The sequence below is a fragment of the Notamacropus eugenii genome, chromosome 5, assembly GCF_028372415.1.
Source record: "Notamacropus eugenii isolate mMacEug1 chromosome 5, mMacEug1.pri_v2, whole genome shotgun sequence".
Lineage (NCBI taxonomy): Eukaryota > Metazoa > Chordata > Mammalia > Diprotodontia > Macropodidae > Notamacropus > Notamacropus eugenii.
Genome location: NC_092876.1, coordinates 455,780,213 through 455,798,278, shown reverse-complemented (window position 1 = coordinate 455,798,278; position 18,066 = coordinate 455,780,213). Strand labels below are relative to the sequence as shown.

At 41.8% G+C, this 18,066-nt stretch overlaps 1 protein-coding gene across 1 annotated transcript in view; it reads left to right on the top strand.

Moving 5' to 3' along the window:
• The window catches only part of SMS (spermine synthase), a 65,496-nt gene that overhangs the window by 795 nt on the left and 46,635 nt on the right, over positions 1-18,066 (top strand). The gene's annotated exons all lie outside the window — the stretch shown is intronic.

Below are 18,066 nucleotides of genomic sequence, written 5' to 3'. Positions count from 1 at the left end.
CCTCCCCTCCCCTCCCTCCCCCCGCTCTCCGTTAGCTTTGTAATCGGGGTCCTTAATTAGGAGGGCCTGCGCTCCCCTCCCCCCCCCACAGAGCCGCAGGCCTGGCGCTTTGGGAAGGCCTCCTGTGCAGCACGAGCTGGTGCTGAAAGTTCCTGCGATTGATACAATGTTAATAACGATGATTGTTACAGTAACATGATGGGGCCCTGCCGAGGAGGGGGCTGCGAGGCACGCCTGGCCCCTGCCTGGAGCCTGGCCCGGCTTCCACTTCTGGTGCCCGCAGGTGCGGGCTCCCAGGGCGGCTGTCACCGGGACTTTGCCCTCAGTTTATTTATGCCCAGCCCTGGGTCACCACCAGACTTCTCTTTTTAGAGCCTTCCTCCTTTTCCCTCACCCCACCCCATCTTTAGGGTTGGAGGCCGAGTTTGAAGGGACTCTTCTCCCATGACCGGCTCATTGGACTGGCTGTAGATTGGCCAGGACAACCTCGATACAGGCCACTCAGCAGGGGGTATAAGGGAATTAAAGCTATAAATAGTACGGGGATTGATTTAGTCTGAAGCTGGAGGGAAGCGAGAGTGCAGAGATAAGGAAGAGGTTATTAATAAGAGCTTAAAGGGGTGTAGACACCAGATCCGAGGAAGGATGAAATCCTCCAAATTGAAGATCCAGGTCAAGGAAGTGCTTGTGTTTATGTTGGAATTCTGTGGTCTCTTGATAAGAGACTGGTTTGGGTAGCCTTGATTTAAATACTCAAGCAGAATTTGCAAACATCTCCCTGGATCTTCTGGACTCCATACCCATTCTACAGGACGGAGCTGGGGTTCCATGACTTGGCCAGGGTGGCGCAGCCAGAGAGCCCCTAGGCCCAGCAGTGTCTCTCCCCTTGGGACCCTCAACTACTGATAAGTAGAGTCAGTCCACCAATTTTGAACATTTCTTTAGTCCGGCACTGTGCTAAGTGCTGGAAATGCAAAAAGCAGCCCTCCCAGAGCTCCTATTCTAGTGGCAGAGACAGCATGCAAACCAGTACAGACAAAGCAGAGCTGTACACAGGGTAATAGGAAATCGTGAGGGAGTTCTGTAGAAACTTCCTATAAAAGGAGGAATTTTAGTTGGGAATTAAAGTAGATAAGCGTAGAGGAGGGAGAGCATTTCTGGCTTGGTAGGGGGTCTGATTATGCGTAGAGATAAGAGATGGATTTTTGTTTGTGGAACAGCCGGGAGGCCAATGTCAAAGAGGGAGGTCTTGGAAAACTGAAAGGTAGGAAGGGGGCTGGGCTATGAAGGACTTCGAATGCCAAACAGCATTTTGTGTTGGATCTTGGAGGCTGTAGGGAGCCGCTGGACCTTATTGAGTGGGGAAATGATATGGTTGAACTTTGATTTATACTCAAATAATATTTACTCATTAAATATTCAGATTTTTAAGTTGTTGGATATATTATTTAAAAACTTACTCAATTGAATATTTATTGCTTTTTAAAACAAAATTAGGCTCTACACAGAACAGATATAAGACAGGGCTGGTACTTGGATCATTCTTATGATTTATTTTGACCTTAAGTTAGTCAGACTCCCTGCCACAACTCAGATATTAAGTTTAATTGTGACTGTTTTGATTTGGAAAAACATAAAATTTACTTCTAAGGTCCAGATGTTCTTTCTCCTAGTGTTAAAAAGCAAGAACATATTTTTATTTACCACACCTATCCAAAACCACAAGAAACAAAGTGAAGGGAGAGTTATTTAATATTTGTCCAGCTGCCAAAAAGTGAAAGAAAATATAGGCTCTTGGACTTGGAACAGCCAGGTGAGCAATCAGCAGATCTCTGCTTGGCAGTGTTCAGAAGTATGTCCAAATACCATTAAAGGCATGCCAAGAGGAACAAAATTTAAAAGGTGAAAAGACAGATTCAGGCCAGAGTGTATTTGGAGAGTGGAATTATCAGGTAAATCCCCTATAACAAAGCAAAGTTTAGCCTCCTGGAGGGTGTGCTTGCCCGAAATATAATAACTTTGTATTTAACTAGATTTTTTTTTTTTCCTTAATGTGTGTCAGAAAAAAGAATGCCCCAGTCTGCTCTGTGTTTAAGGACTTTAATGATTAGGGGCAGTGAAGTTTGAGGATGGCTTTCCCTAGACCTTCAAGGGCCTTCCCAGGCCTGATTGGGTTTTAGGAATGCAAATTTAATTTACAAAAATCTTTCCAATCCTCCATAAGGCCAATAATACCTTTCCCCTGTGATTACCTCCTGTTTTTCTTGAATTTGATTCGTACACACCTGTTTGCATGGTGTCTCCCCCATTAGACTGAGTTCCTGGAGAGCCAAGGACTGTCTTGCTTTACTTTTATCTCCATTGCTTAGCAGAGTGCCTGGCATTTAATAGTCACTTAATAAATGCTTGTTGACTTATTTTAACATCAACTAAAGCCAAAAACTAACTGGGACAAGGTGAAAGGGAACATCAGTGAAATCCTCAAGAAGATGGAATTTTAGAATTGACTTTTGAGTCTTTCTTAAGAGTGTCTGGTCCATTGCTTTTCTCATTCAAAACCAGCTGTCTTCAAATTCAAAACTGGAATATTAGAGCTGGCAGGAGGGACCTTAAATCTAGTCTACTCCTGTCAATCATGTTCCATGAGGAGAAACTGAGGCTCAGATGTGAAATCATTTGTTTACTTCATCTCTCCTAAGTGACTTGTAAAGTGGAAATCGTGGATTTGGAAATGGTAAAAAGTGGTAAAGTGCTACATATGTAAGAACCCATATAATCCTTTCATGACTGATTTGCTGTGAACCTCTAGGGAAATCACAACTTTCATTGCCTCCTGCAAAATAAAGATAGATTAGCTGATTTTAGGTCTCATTTAAGGCTAAGGCCTTTTTTTTTTTTTTTTGGTTGAACATCTGAATTGATTAATGCATTTTCTTAGATGGGGAACTTTACTACAGCATGAGTAGTTACAGTAAATTGTGATTTCATCAGGAAACCAAAATAAATTTGTTTCCATGTAATGCTCCTAATCATTGCCTGAAAGCAATTCTTAGCCTATTAAGACTTGAGGTGATAAAAATAACTAACGTTATTCATATAGTGGTTTAAGATGCGCAGAATACTTCACAAATATTATCTCACTTAATCTTGACAGCAATTCTGGGAAGTGCCATCATCCACATTTTACAGGTGAGGAAATTGAGGTAGACTGGTTAAGTGATTTGCCCAGCCAGGTCGCATAGCTAGTAAGGTGATATTTGAACTCGAGTCTTCCTGACTCCAGGTCCAGTGCTTTATCCATTTGTGTAACAGCAAGAACCCCAACATACACAGGAGGGGCTGCTGCATAGGTTTAGATTAGCTTTTCTAAAAGGAAAGCAACTTTTGAAGGGTCAACAGTCACTTTAATCAAACACATACACCATTCACTTAAGTTCAGGGTGCTGACTTTTTCCCCTGAACTTAGAGAAAATGCAAACGCAAGAAATAAAGACCAATGGACGGGGCTTCCAACTGTCTGACCATGAGCAATACAGCTGTCTGTCCATACACACATAGTTACCAGAGAGTTAAGCACTAGCATCTGGGTTTTGAAAGAGGGTGGGGAGGCTCCTCAACACCCCCCCAGATTCTCCATCTCAGCCAAACAAGCACTTCCAGTGAGTAAGCCCCAAAACAGAACATATATATATATCTCAGAGCCAGAGGGCATCACAACCCTTGAGAACCAGTGCCTCAATAGAAATTAAAGGAAGATGTCAGCCTTCCTACAAAACAGATCTCCCCTAATCAAGCTTCCCTTAATGGGCAGGCCAGTTAATGGGTGGGGAAAGATCTGTAACTCTCATTAACATAGTTGACATACTTTGGGCCCCATTCATTACTTGGGGGCAACTTTTATCTGAATAGGCATAAACATTTCTTAAGTAAGTACCACATAATTCCCACACTGAATTGTTATCTGACCTGAGACCTATCTTTTCCCTCAGTTTTTCTTAGAACTTTATGTGGCTCTCAGTTTTGGTTCTGGAATTTTCTGCTGTCTCGTATTCTTCCATGTCTTCCTCTTCCCCCCATTAGTTTGCAAAATCCTGGGAGATTTTGAGGACAGGTCATTATTTTTCATCTCGATATCCTTCCCAGTGCTGTGTACGTCGTACATTTTTTGCCATTTTGAAGTATTGCAGTTCTGACATTGCTAATAAGGGTTGGAAAGACATCCTTACAGAACAACTGGTGTTTTCTCCCAATGCTATTGATGATACCACGGAATTGTCAGCCAGACCCAACTGGCCTCTGACCTGTGGATGGCCATAGCTGAGCAGAACAGGCTAGAGACGAGTCAGGAATCAAACAGAAGTTTAATTTCAAAATGAGGCAAATGGCTTGCAGGCAAGGAGCCCCATCCCTATTGAAGTGAACCGACTTCAGTACAGCTGAACCTTGATATTTGTGGCTAGACAAAGAGTCAGACAGGATCGTTTAGCAAACAGTGAGGCAAGGCTGTGTAGCGATAAAAAGTCCATTCGTGGCAGGGCTTAGTGCCTGGGCCTGTGGGTGCTTGCCTGAGCTCCAACCATTGGTTCCAGAAGGTGAGCGCAAAGGATTGTTGTTACGTCAAGTTTAGGACACAGCTAGTATCTTGGTGGAAACTTTTGACTTCCCTAGAAGTGTAATTTTTAAGTTGTCCTAGTGCTAGTGTCTTCTCTCTGTTGGTTATCTCCAGTTTATTCTACACGTGTCTTTTTTGTCCGGAACTGTAGTTCTTTACTTTTTGTCCCCCTGGTTGGACTGAACTCCTGGAGAGCAGGGATTGTTTTTTTGCCTTTCTCTGTGTACCGCCAGCTCTTAGTAGACTACCTGGTACACAGTAGGCATTTAATAAATGCTTGTTAACTATTCTAGAATCTTAAGTAGCATTAGAGTAGATGCCACAGATTCATAAATTGTACCCATCCTGATGTGTCTTTAAAAAGCAAACCACAAAACTTGGTCTAGCTTGGAACGTAGGCAGGATGGAAGATTGAAGACAGCACAGACCTGGCTCCTGCGCTTTGCTTTGCAGTGAATTGGGTGACCCTGGTCAAGTTACTTAAACTGTGGTTCTTATTTTCCTGTCTATACAAAGGACTGGGTGATTGGGCTTGATGAGTTGTTAAGTTCCGACAGTTGTTCAGTGGTCTCACTTCCCTAATTGTTAAAATTGCTGAGTTGTTTCTTCCTTTGTAATGGGAATAACATTCATTTTAGCAAAGAGACTTTCAACCTGAGGTTTAAAATGCTTGTAGATGAATTCTAATGTCCACTGCCGCTTTAACCTTCAGAGATTCTCTGCATGAAGCTCTCTCAGAGTTCGTGGGATTCTAGAAGACTGGGTAAGAGAGCCTCTAGCTGTGGAGTCCCAAGGCCTCCCTTGACAGATGAGGAAACACGTGCAGAGACTGTGACTTTTTCAAGGCCATGCTGCTAGTTAATCACACAGTGGCTTCCCATTTCCGTTCCCTTTGGAAATTCAGGGATAGCCTGCCTTCCCTCCTTCCTCCCTCTCTTCTTCCCTCCCTCCCTCCATGTGTTTTTAGCCCTAATCTCCTTAAAGGAAAGAGAATTGATGGAATCAGACTTGGTCTTTATTTTGCATTGCTCAGGGTTCCCAACAGAAAGCCAAGCGGTGCATGGATAGAGTGGTGGACCCGGAGTCAGGAAGATTCATCATCTTGAGTTGTGTGACTTGCAGTGTGACCCTGGGCAAGTCACTTAACCCTGTTTCCATCAGTTTCCTCATCATAGGGGGATTTGTTCTGTGAAGTTTGGCTTCAGTTAAAGGGCCGCACTTGAGGACCTGGGGGTCACATGTGGCTTTGAGACTGAAGGCTCCCCCACCCTGAACTCGGATGTCTGAACCATTCCTATTTGGGGTTGGTATGGGAATACAGGGTAAAGTAAACCAAGGCCAGGCTGGCAAACAACATGATGTGCTGCACAAAGCATTGGAGTGAGAATTGAGAGACCTATTTTTGATAGGGATTCTACCATTAACTCACTGTAAGAACTTGGGCAGTTTTCCTCCTCTGTGAAGGGAGGGGAGGGGTATTAGTTTTAAAGTCTCTAAAAATCTCTTAACATCTGTGGGTTAAGTGTCCTTGGTTCAGCCTTCTTGCTGGGGAGGGATGGAATATGCCATGGAGGTGTGACCCCTCTGATTTTTCTTCTGCAACCTCCAAAATCTTGAAGATAGCTTTTAAAGATGTGTTAGTCAGGGGTGTGTTGCCTTACTAGTTCAGGGGCTCTTAAAACATTTTGGTCTCATGGACTGTTTTGGCGGTCTAAAAGAGCCAACCCTCTATTTTAAATGCGTGAAATAAAATACATAGGATTACCAAGGAAAGGTAGCGATCGGAATATTTTTAAAAACAAGTTTACTGACCTTAGGTTAAAAAATGTCGCATTGGACTTTGTAAGCAGTGTACCTGTACCAGATCACCCTTCGTAGCTGCGTGAATCCTAGAACGTATTTCTTACCATGCATGTATTCAACTTCCCTTACATTGAAATAAAATGACTTGTGCATGATTTATGGGTTGGATATTTGGAGAGCCAGATATTTAAAGGCAATGCGTGACTTGTCTAGCTTGTAGACACTTGCCAAGTTTGGCATTAAATACTGTTTTATTGTGTTTATTAAGTGCTCCTTCCATAGCCAGAGCTCACTTGAACTATGTGAAAAATTAAGGTTATGATCTTAACACTTTCTAATAAGTAGAATTTTTTAGCATAAAGACAGTACTAGTCCCAAGTTTTGCTTACGTTCTAAGATCTCCCAATCTAAAGGTTTTCCAGTCTTTAATGTGAACGCAGTATATTAAATTTCTGATTGCTGACATCTTTAAAACTAAAGCCTAAATCCAGAATGGATGCTCAGAAAGTGTTTTATCCCAAAGCAGTTTGTGAAAAGTTGTGAGTCTGTAATCAAGAAAGATGTGTTGGTAAAAAAGAAGGAAGGTTTAAGTTGTGGCTTGTTAGGGACAATCTCAGCTTAAAGAGTTATTTGTATTTGAATATATCTATATATGTATATATATAGATATATATATATGTATGTATATTTTAACTTAGCCTTTATTTTTGAAAAAATGTCCCCACCCAATCATTTGTAGCAAAACAAAAAGAAGACAAAACAAAACAGAACGCAGTAATTCTAACCAACATCTCAGAGTTTGACTGTATAATTTAGAACACATCCCAGTCCAACTTACTTTGCAAATAAGGAAACTGAGGCACAGAGAGGCTAGATGAGTTATCCAGAGTATATACATAGGTATATAGTGACAAATGTGGTTTGAACTTAGATCCTCTGAGCCGTATTGCAAACAGCTCCCACCCATATCCTTCTTCTTCTTTCTAAACTGAACATTTTTACATTTTATTTTGAACTTAAAGACTCAGTAAGACAAGCATTTCATAATTCATAGAGTTGAACAGAAGAGAGCTGTACAGTACATGGGACTACAAATCTGTCATGGGGAGCTTTTTAAAGTATGTAATACATTCAACATGTAGTTTTCAAAGTTGGGCTGGTTGTGCTTCCATCCTTTTATGTGCATTTGAAAAAATGCTTCTATGACTTTTTTTCTTTCTTAGTATTTGAATTTTGTGAAACCAGCTGAAAGCTGTGAGGCTGCAGGGTTTTAATTTGGGAGGGGGCAGGGAAGAGATGCCGGATTTTCTGCTTTGAGACTCAGTCCACTTGGGAGAATTCATTAATGAGCTTTTATGTCCTATGGAGAAGTATTACCTAACCTTCATTATTTTCTTTTCTCTACCCAGAGAAAGGATGTAAGGGTTGTGAGGAAGTAGGAAACCTTAGCAGTGGGAACAGGTTAACCAGACCAATTAAGGACCATTTGATTAGGTGCTCTGGGAGGTGAACTTGTGGACAGTAAGAAAATGATTCAGTCAGCTGGGATGCCACGTGAACCTCTGATGCCCAGTAACCCTGAAATCCTGTAGCCAAGTTCGTATGTCCTTCCTCGGACTCAGCTAGGTGGTGCAGTGGATGGAATATTCTTTCTGGAGTTAGGAAAAACGGAGTTTAAATTTGACCTCAGACACTTTTCAATGTGTGACCTTGGGTAAGTCTCTCAAACTCAGTTTCTCATCTGCAAAATGGGGCTAGTAGCACCTGCCTCTCAGGGTTGATAATAATTGGAAAGGACTTAAGTTCAGCAGAGTGCCTGGCATGGAGTAAGTCCAATCACTGATAACTGGTAACCCCAGAAGCAGGCTTAGATTGAATTAGACCTTTCTCTTGGGGGTCACGTTGGAAGTCCAGTAAATTCTTAGAATAAGAAAAGAATTAGCTGGTCAGAATCAAATCATAGTTCGATAATTCCTTAAAAGCCAATATTACCATGAAAAATGTGTTGAAGTTTATCATTCTTGCCTCTGTACACACTACTACGATTGGACAAAGTGACCAAGGAATTTACCACCTAATGGCAGTTACTCTGAATTCGCCTTCTTTCCTGGAAGATGCAGATAAACCGTTTAAAGCAAATTGGCAATTGTGAGCATTAGACAGTGATACCTAGGCCTTCCAGGGACGACAGATTGATGCTCAGTGTCTTTAAACTGTCTGTCATCTGTTTTTCCATTTTGTTTGATTCTGTGATCCCATTTGGAGTTTTCTTGGCAAAGATACTGAAGGGGTTTGCTGTTGCCTTCTCCAGCTCATTGAACAGATGAGGAAACTGAGGCAAACAGGTAAGTGACTTGCCCAGAGTCATATAGCTAGTATCTGAGGCTAATTTTGAACTCGTCTTCCTCATTCGAGGCCAGCACTATCCACTGAGCTGCCTAGCAGCCCCACTTTTAACTGCCCATGTGAAGAAAACCTAGATTCTAATTCTATTTATCTGGTTTTGTGGTCCTTTACCTTTGTCTCTTGGACAAGTTGCTTATCTTCCCTGGGCCTCAGCTTCCTTGTGTGTAAACGAGAGTGTCGGACTGGTGACAGCTCTAAATCTATGATTTTATTTTATGGTTCACTATTTGGAGAGATCCATATTTTATACTCCCGCTGAGCCCAGCTTCTGCTACGTATTTATTTTTTGTCTTGAACTCTGAACCCCGTGCGGATAAGCAAGTCTTTGGTAAATTAGTGAATTGTTTTCCCAGGGAGCACTTAGAGGCTGGAAGACTGAACTGGGGTTACGCAGGTAGTATCTGTCAGAAGCCTGGTTTAAAGTTTAGGGTTTCTTAATAACTATTTATAGGGATAGACTGGATTATTTCATACGTGTGCCATCCAGACCACATCTGCGTGTTGGGGATCACGTTACTAAAATGCCCCCCACACTGTGGTTTGTAGGGAGTAACAGAAGTGTTTTTAACAACATGAAGTAGCCTGTAAATACTCGGCAGTAATTCTAATAAACTTTCTGGGCTGTGAATGCCTTGGTAGAAACGTGGAATCTTGCCAGTGTACAAAGGTGCTCGGTTATAATGAGGCATTGTAAATTAAGGTAGAGCCTACCATGCTATTTTTAGCCCCATTCAAGATAAAAGAAAATTATGTTGGCAGATGAACAGGCAAAATTAATGAGCTATGTTATTTGAAGATTGAAATTCCTATTAGTTTAGGGTGAGTCTTAAAAGATACTCTTCCAGTTCTCACTAGATTTGTGTGGCTGAAGTTTTCCCTATAATAGGGCAGAGAACAACTTTATATGTATATGAATTAAAAACTTGCTAAAGTTATGACTTCTTAAGATGGTTGTATTGTGTCCACGCATTTGAATGGGGGGTGCAGTCCATGATTTTAAGTTGCAGAATATCCTAATGGAACAATTTGTGACCTTTTGGGGCTCCTTTATATTTTCTATATTTTATATTCCTAATAAAACTGAGTTTCCCAAAAAGGTGACTTCTTTGTACTGATACATGTGTCACATTAGAAATAAAAACTGCTGATCTCAACTTCAATTTATTTTTTTTGTTTGGAACCTAGAACACCATGCGGACGAACAAGTCTTCCGTAATCCATAGTATTATTTTACCAGGGAGCGTTCGTAGAGGTTTGAAGACTTACCTAGGGTTGCACAAGCAGTTTGTCAGAAGCCTGATTTAAAGTGCAGGGTGTCTTAATAAATTACTGTGATTTAGAGGCAGATTATTTCACGTGTATGCAATAGAAATCATATCTGTATGTTGGGATCGGTGCGAAATATATTCATTTAAAAGTAGCAAACCCATTACATGTTAACAGAAGCAACATTTTTCCATGAAAACTCTTCTTTTCTAAAAGAAATCTAGTGGAAAATGACACTGTTTTACATATTTTTGCAAATCTCTTTAATGTCTGGCTTAATAGAAGACCATTGGATTTCTGTCTGCTTCTGCATTCAGTCTGGTTGAATTATATGAAGATCTGGCCTCACACATAGACTGTTGGAAAAGGGAAGAGTTTTTTAGTAGGAAAATAACAGCTTGGTATTATGAAAATAGTTTTGATCTTCAAACCCCTGAAAGGGTCTCAGGGACCCCTTAGAGATCTTCAGACTACGTTTGGAGAACCTATGGTGTAGTTGCCCTTAACACTATCAGAGTTTTCCCCTCTGTAAAACTGGGTAACAGCTGTAGCCTTCCTGGATTACTGTGAAAATGGAAAAAAGTGATATATGTGAAAGGCTTTGTAGGCATTAAAACAGAATGTGTCAGCTGCTATTAAAATCATTTTCCAGTGTAGGGTGATAGATGAGGCTGTAATCCCAAAAGAAATGTTAAAAGGTAACGTTGAGCTGCTGTTAGTATTTTAAGTCCAGTGAAGGTGGAAGAAACCAGACTTAGCTTGCATTTGGCAAATTCTGTCACCAAATGAAAGTCCACAGTTAATTATGAATAAATAGATCAAATGGTGGGAAAAATTGGCAACAGCCTACAGTGAGCTGTATGTGAGAATTGGCATTAAAATCTTATACAGGACATGTGATAACAAAACTTGGATAAGTGGGCTGATCATGCTGCCTGAGCCCACAGGTGGAGTATACAGGGAAAAGGGCTTCTGGCCATTGGGTATGAGCTTGATGAGAACCAGGGCAGAAATCCCACAGGATGATCGGAAGTCTCTGTCAGGAAATTCTGTATCTGCCTCCTGAAGTAGCTGTGGGCAGGGGAGCAGGAGTGACTTACAGCCCTCCTCTCCCTTGGTGCTTGCCAGGTACCTGGAGTCACCTGAGGAGGATAATGGGATTCGGGACTCCACCCATCACTCAAGGTCACTTGTCTGATAAGTGGACTTTAGCTTCCAGACCTGGGAATTGGCGCATTTTTAAGTACTCCGTAAATGCGTTATTTCCACCCAGACTGCTTGTAGTATTTTATGTGCTGTGTTGTGCACACATGCACACAAATCCAAGGAATTTGATGGTGAACACATGCATTTAAAATACTAGAAGCCGGCTGGATGGAAATAACTCATTTACATAGTGGTTAAAAATTGGCCAATCCAAGGCCTGTGAGTTAGTCACCTCTTGTAAGAAACAGAGATAATGAAGTCGAAGGCCATCACTGGCCATGTCCATAAATGTCCCACTCTGTACCTGGAGAATATGTCAGGGCAGGTCTCTGGCACGGTGCTTGGTTGATCCAGATTGCTTCAGTCTTGCAAGTCTTTTTCTTGTTTTTATAATAACATAGGCATTGTTCTCCTGGTTCTGTGCTCCTTTTGTTCTTAGAGGTTTTCTCAGATTTCTCTGAAATGGTTCCCTTCATTAGTGATGACAGATTCAAATAGAAGCCCTGGCCACCAGACTGCGTGCGTGAGGATCCCTGCAGGCACACATTGATTTGGAACATAGGTTCTTAAATATTACCCCATTACTTTTAGATCTGTTTTAGGGCACTGTCCATCATGGTCATACCGCAGCAGTGTTCCATTATAGGTTTGGCCATTCTCCAACAACGCCCTTATTTTAGTTCTTTGTCGTTAAAAAGAGTTGTTTATAAATTTTATATATAGTTGCTTTTGTGAAACAATTTATTGAACTATTGTCTGGTTAATGGGCATCTGCTTTGCTTTGAGCTCTGTTACCACCAAAGGTGCCGCTATAAACGTTTTGGTGTCTGGGTGTTGTCACCAACCTTCTCGGTGTGTGTGCCTTGTAATGGGATTTCTGAGTCAAACATAGGGACGCTAATGGTTCTCTGCATAATTCCATGTTGCTTTTCAGAATGGCTGGCCCTGTTCAAAGCTCTGCCAATACTGATTATTTCTACCTTTTGTCATCTTGACCAATTAGCTGGTTATAAGGTAAACATGTTTGTTAGTGACCTGGAGGATACTTTCACATGTAAATCAGTCGTTCCTATCCTTCGACTTAAGATTCTCGTAATTTAAATTTAACTGTACTTTCACAACTTATGAAACTCTAAAATCCCTGAGTTTCAGAAGCAGTACTTATTTGTACCACATCCATAACTCTTACATAAATTGTTCCTAGTCCAACTTAATTGTCTCCTTGCTGGTTTCAGTTCTGATTCAGATAAGTCACTTATCTCATACAAGTAAATAAAGATGAATAATTATGAGTTTTTTTTACTTCAACCAAAATTTGCTTTTTTTAAAGCTATATTTTTCACTCAGGTTTGCTCCCTCATTTTAGTTACTCTTTCAGTTTTTTTCCTTTTTCTGTTTTCTTTGTCTTTGTTTTAGGCTCAGTATCCCTTGCTCTTTGCTTGGGAAGTCAGCTGTTTTCTTTCCCTTAGCTTGGGTAGATGCCTTTAATTGCAGAAACTTAGCGCTTGTGTAACGTTGGGCAAGTCCCTTAACCCCTGTCCGCCTCAGTTAACGGGAATGATGGTAGTACCTGGCTCCCAGGTTTGTGGTGAGGCTCCAATGAGATAATGATTACAAAGCACTTCGCACAGAGCCTGGCACATGGTGAACACTTGATGCATGCCCGCTGGCTTGACTTGGCCAAGACTCCACGTCTGGTTCTGTTTGCTGTGCCAGGCTGTCTCCCTGCTCTCCCTGCTTCTGTGGCTGAACAGAGCTGGAGGAAATCATGAAGGTGCGATTGCTTCCTTTATATGCCGTCCACTCTCCAGTAGGCCAGGGTTCTCCTCCCCACTCGGTAGCGTGCACAGCAGCAGTTCCAAACCTTCAGGCTCTCGTAGCCCCAGACACACACAGACAGACATGCAGACACAGACACACACACACAGACCTCTCCCACTCCAGCCTCTGAAGAGGCATTGCTTTTCCTTGCCAAATCCAACCTTTCTTTGTGTACTTGTGATCGTTTATCTCCAGCTTTTTTCTGATTTTCATTCTTTCCTATCTGCTGGTTCTTTCCTTCTGCCTATCAATATATCCAACCTACTCCCCCCATCATTAAAACAGAACAATCCTCTTATTCACATTCTACCGTGCTGCCTGGTCTTGTTCTCCACCATATTTTCCCCCCTCATCCAGATTTCTTAAAAGGTGTCTACACTTGGGTGTCATATTGCTCTCCTCACCCCTGCCAAGGCTTCCTACTGTCTGGTTTCTGACCTGAAAACTAATGAAACTGTTTTCTCTGGACTCTTGTAATTACCAAGCCAAATGTGTTTTTCTCAGTCTTTATCCTTTTTGGACTCTGCAGAACTTGGTGCTATTGAATGTTTCCTCCTGTGCGCTTTCTCCTTTTTCTGGTTTTCGTGACACTGTTGATTCTCCAGGTGGTTTTTTAGTGAAGTTCTCTGTTGGGTCTTCATCTGTGTGAGGAGGTCCGCGTGGCTGTAAATGTTCCTTAAGGCTTTCTTCTGGCCCTTCTTATGTACCGATTCCCTTGGTCTCAGCAAACTGGGTATCTACCCCTTGCCTCCCTCCTGGACTCCAGGCTCCAGCAACTGCTTAGTGGACGTCTTGTGCATCTCATACCCAGCATGGCCAAAGCAGCACGCCTCCTCGCCACTCCACGAAGTCATGACTTCAAGTATTTGAAGGGCCTGTACATGGGAAGGAAGAGAAAAGCAAGTGAAGGAGTATTTCTGTGGTTTCTGCTCTGGGTCAGGGACTGTGCTGAATGCTTTAAAACTGTTATCACATGTTCATCCTCACAGCAGCCCTCAAAAGTGAGTGCTGTATTTAGCCTGATTTACAGTTGAGAAAACTGAGGCAAACAGGGTAAGGGACACGGCCCTAGGACTGTTGGAGGTAGGATGTGAACCGGGGCCTTTCTGACTCCAACGGACCACCCAGCTGGCATGGAGAGAAAGGATTTGACTCATTCTGCTTTGCCCCAGGCCACAGAACCAAAAGCAGAACTCCCAAAGGAAGCAATAATGAAAATGGTAATAACTGAAATTTATACATAGAATGCTTGACAGTGTGCCAGTCAGAGAGGCTGGTTTCAGCTCAATGTGAGGAAACTGAGAACGGCGATCTTAAAAAGTGTAAATTGTATCACCTAAGAAGTGATAAGGTCTCCAGGATTAGAACCAGGAAAGCGATTTTTCTGTAGGTATGTTATAGAGGGTAGGCAAGTGGTGCAGTGGTTAGAGTCAGGCAGGACCTGAGTTTGGATCCTGCTTCAGGTACTTAGCTGTGGGACTCTGGGCAAGTAATAGAACTTTGGCTGTCTCATTTTCCTCAGCTGTAAAATGAGGATCACACACTCACACTCACACACTCACACACTTTCCCCCTCCATGAGACAATGTTTGTACAGTGCTTTGTATCTCTTAATCTATACAAATGCTAGATATTAGGGATTCTAGGTATTCTCTGAGGTCATACAAGATCATAGATTTAAAGCTGAAAGGGACCTTGGAGGTCATCTGGTCTAATGATTCTTAACCCTTTTTGTGTCAGACCCCTTTGGTGGTCAGACAAAGCCTTCTCAGAATGTTTTCCTAACACTCCTCATCAAAGGAAATGCTGAATTTCACTTAGAGGTTCATGAAACTAAAGATTTTTTTTCTTACTGTCTGTTTGTGGTCTCTAGGTTTAGAACCTCTGATCTAACAGTACTTTTTCTTTCTCAGTCCAGGAAGAAGAGACTTGTACTCAGAAAACATGAACTATATCCTAGGCTGTCCTTAGATATCAGACTAAACTGGCAGAGACAGAATTTGAATGCAGGGTCTACCCTGATTGTGCTCACCTGTTGGTTCCAACTCTGCGATAGAGTCCTAACTTCACAGCTCTTCCAACTCTACTTACACAACAGCCTAGAGTAAAGGTGATCTGGGTGATGGAATCTGTCCTGATGAGGCCTTACAGGCACTTCCTATCCTGCCCCATCTGCATGTCTTTCTGGACATTTTGTGTGGATCGTTTCCACAAGAATGACCGTGGGGCTCCGACCCCTTTAAGCATGTTAGTCAGCCTGAGAATAAATACCAGGAAGTTCTGCCGTGGCCCCACAAGCTTTCAGTATATAGAGGTCAGCATCCTGAATGTGAAGGTTCAGCTCTGTGGTTCTTCTTATCTCCAGCTTTAGCCTTGAGCATCTTCAGGAGATTGGTTTCCTCATCAGTTAAGAGCCTTGCCTTGTTGTATTTCCTTAAGTACCAATACAATACTCTGTCCCTTGGTCCGGCTATCTAGAGTGCCATCTTCCTCTTGAAATACCTTTCTTTAAAAACAAACCAAAATATTTTATTTTATTTTTCCATAAAAGTCTTCTTCCTCCTGCTTCCCTTTTCCTGTCGAGGGTAAAACAACAAAAAGCTCTTGTTACAAATAAGAAAAATGCCTCCCTCTGCACTCGAGTTATTCCCTCTCTATCAATTACATTGACCAGAGTTTCCCAAACAGTGGCACCACCATCCAGCATTTTTGGCTCCATTTTCTCCTTCCCCTCCCCCTCTCTCTCCTTACTCAGCCATCTCGCTATTGTGAGATAAGAAAATCTGTGCTATTGTTAATTCAGGACTTCAAGGTTGTGTTACAAGAAATCCTACCACACTTGAGCTTTTTTTTTTTAATGCCCATTAAGGTGAGCCTCCATGAAAACTTAGCTGTATTTACCTGATAACAAATAATCTCTAACCATTTTTATATTTCTGATCAAGAAATCCATTATGTTAGACGTTTTTCAAACCCTCAGAGAGTTCTGAACTTTTGACTTAAGGGTGGTTAGGAAGAGAAGCCCATTTAATTTTGGTTTGTGCCTTGGAAGGAATTCTGCCATTAATACTGTTACGGACATATTTTTAAGTTAAAAGTCCCTTATAGCTGCTAATGGATTGTAGAGTAACTTCATCCTATGAAATCCTTCATGAATAAAATGATAAAAACTTTTTAAATGAAGCCCAGAACTGGGTTTCAAACAATCTTTCTTGGGCGTCTTTCCATCACCTGATGATGTTTCTGCCTTGTCCTTGTGCTTGGTAGCAATGCCTTCATCCTTTGCCAGTCGCAGTCATAATTCTATGCAGTCTTTCATCTTCAGAATGAGCACAACACTCCAGGTGGGTTTGGGAGGTTTTTTTTAAGTAGTTAGGAGCTTTCTTACCTGCCGTACCTTTTGAATACTAGATATATTTCTAAAATGCAGGTTAAATGATTTAATACCGTTTAAATGGTTCAAGCAGTTGTTCTTTTTAATCTTTTCCCCTCCTTGTGGTTTGGGTAGTTAGTATGCCACCTGGAAATGTGAAACCTTCTGAGGCCTGAGGACAATTTAAAGGAAACTCAGGAGAAAAGGGAGACATCTTCAGAGAAGAAATCTGTACAAATCTATGCCTTCAGTACCACAAACATTTGCTAGTTGAGGTGGAGGTACAAATATGGGACACAGGTTCTGGTCTGAAAAGAACTTTTTATGTTCTCCTGGGAGGATGTAACGTGCATACAAACGTTGAGCAGGACGGGGCACTCAGCATCTAGGGCTATCAGGGAAGGCCTCATGTAGGAGGTGGCTTCCCCAGGGCCGTACTTTCCTGGGAAGTTAGAATTCTGAAAGGTGGAGGTTAAGTGGGGGAGTATGTTTGAGGCTTGTGCAGAGGTGGTACTTTTAAGGTTGGGATATCGCTGCCGCTGTGCAAGGTGACACGCTTCCTGGGGGCTTAGCTTTTTCCTTAGAGTGCATCAGAATCCCTACATTGAGTACCTATGTATAGGGCAGCAAGGTAGGTGGTGCAGTGGATAGATCCAGCCTCATGCACTAGTGTGACCCTGGGCAGGTCATTTAACCCTAATTGCCTCAAAAAGAAAAAAAGAATACCTATGTGTACTTTACCCATTGGGAAAATTAAAAATAAATTGTAAAACAGTCCTTTTCTTCAAAGAACTTAAAGCAGTGAGTTCATAAGACCAGGTTATCAAGTGCGAAGTATTTATTTAGTACCTCCTATTTGCTGTGTACTCAGTTCCTGAGAAATCCATAGGAAGATGACAGTCACTGCCTTCCAGGAGCTTGTAGACAAATGCAGATAACTAGAGTTAGCAGGGAAAAAATGGTGAGAGTTGTGAGGTAGAGGCGGGGAAGGTCCAGGAGGCTTTTGTCCTTGGTCCTAGGATTTTCACTTTCAGTAACTAAATCTTCATTGGCTTCTAACTCCCAGCCTGAGTCACCCCCTCAGGGACCTTCTGAAAGGCTCTTGGGGAACCTCTGAGACTTGTCATCCACACTTTTTGAGAAGTTTTCCCTTTCCTCTAGTCATTTTCTAGTTGTTTCATTAAAAAATAAATTCCTGTGTGTAGAACATTATGCTGAGACCCTGGGACAGGACCAAGTTTAGTGAAGGTACAGTTTTTACTTATGTGGAATTTACTGCCCAAGAGGGAGGTAAGATGACCACATACTGTGTAATGACAATTATAATTATGTAAACTTGAAGAGTTGTAAAACAGTATCTTGTGAATTCCAAGGGGGGAACATTCGGTGTTGGATGGATAATGCATCTACTTTGGAAAGCAAGTGGGAATTACAAATAAAGTGATTAAAATATGTTCATATCCTTAGACCCAGAGAGTCCATTACCAGATTAATATCCCAAAGAGGTCATTAATAAGAAGAGAGTCTCCATATGTACCCAAATTTTTGTAGCAATGCTTTTCACATCTGTTGTTTATAT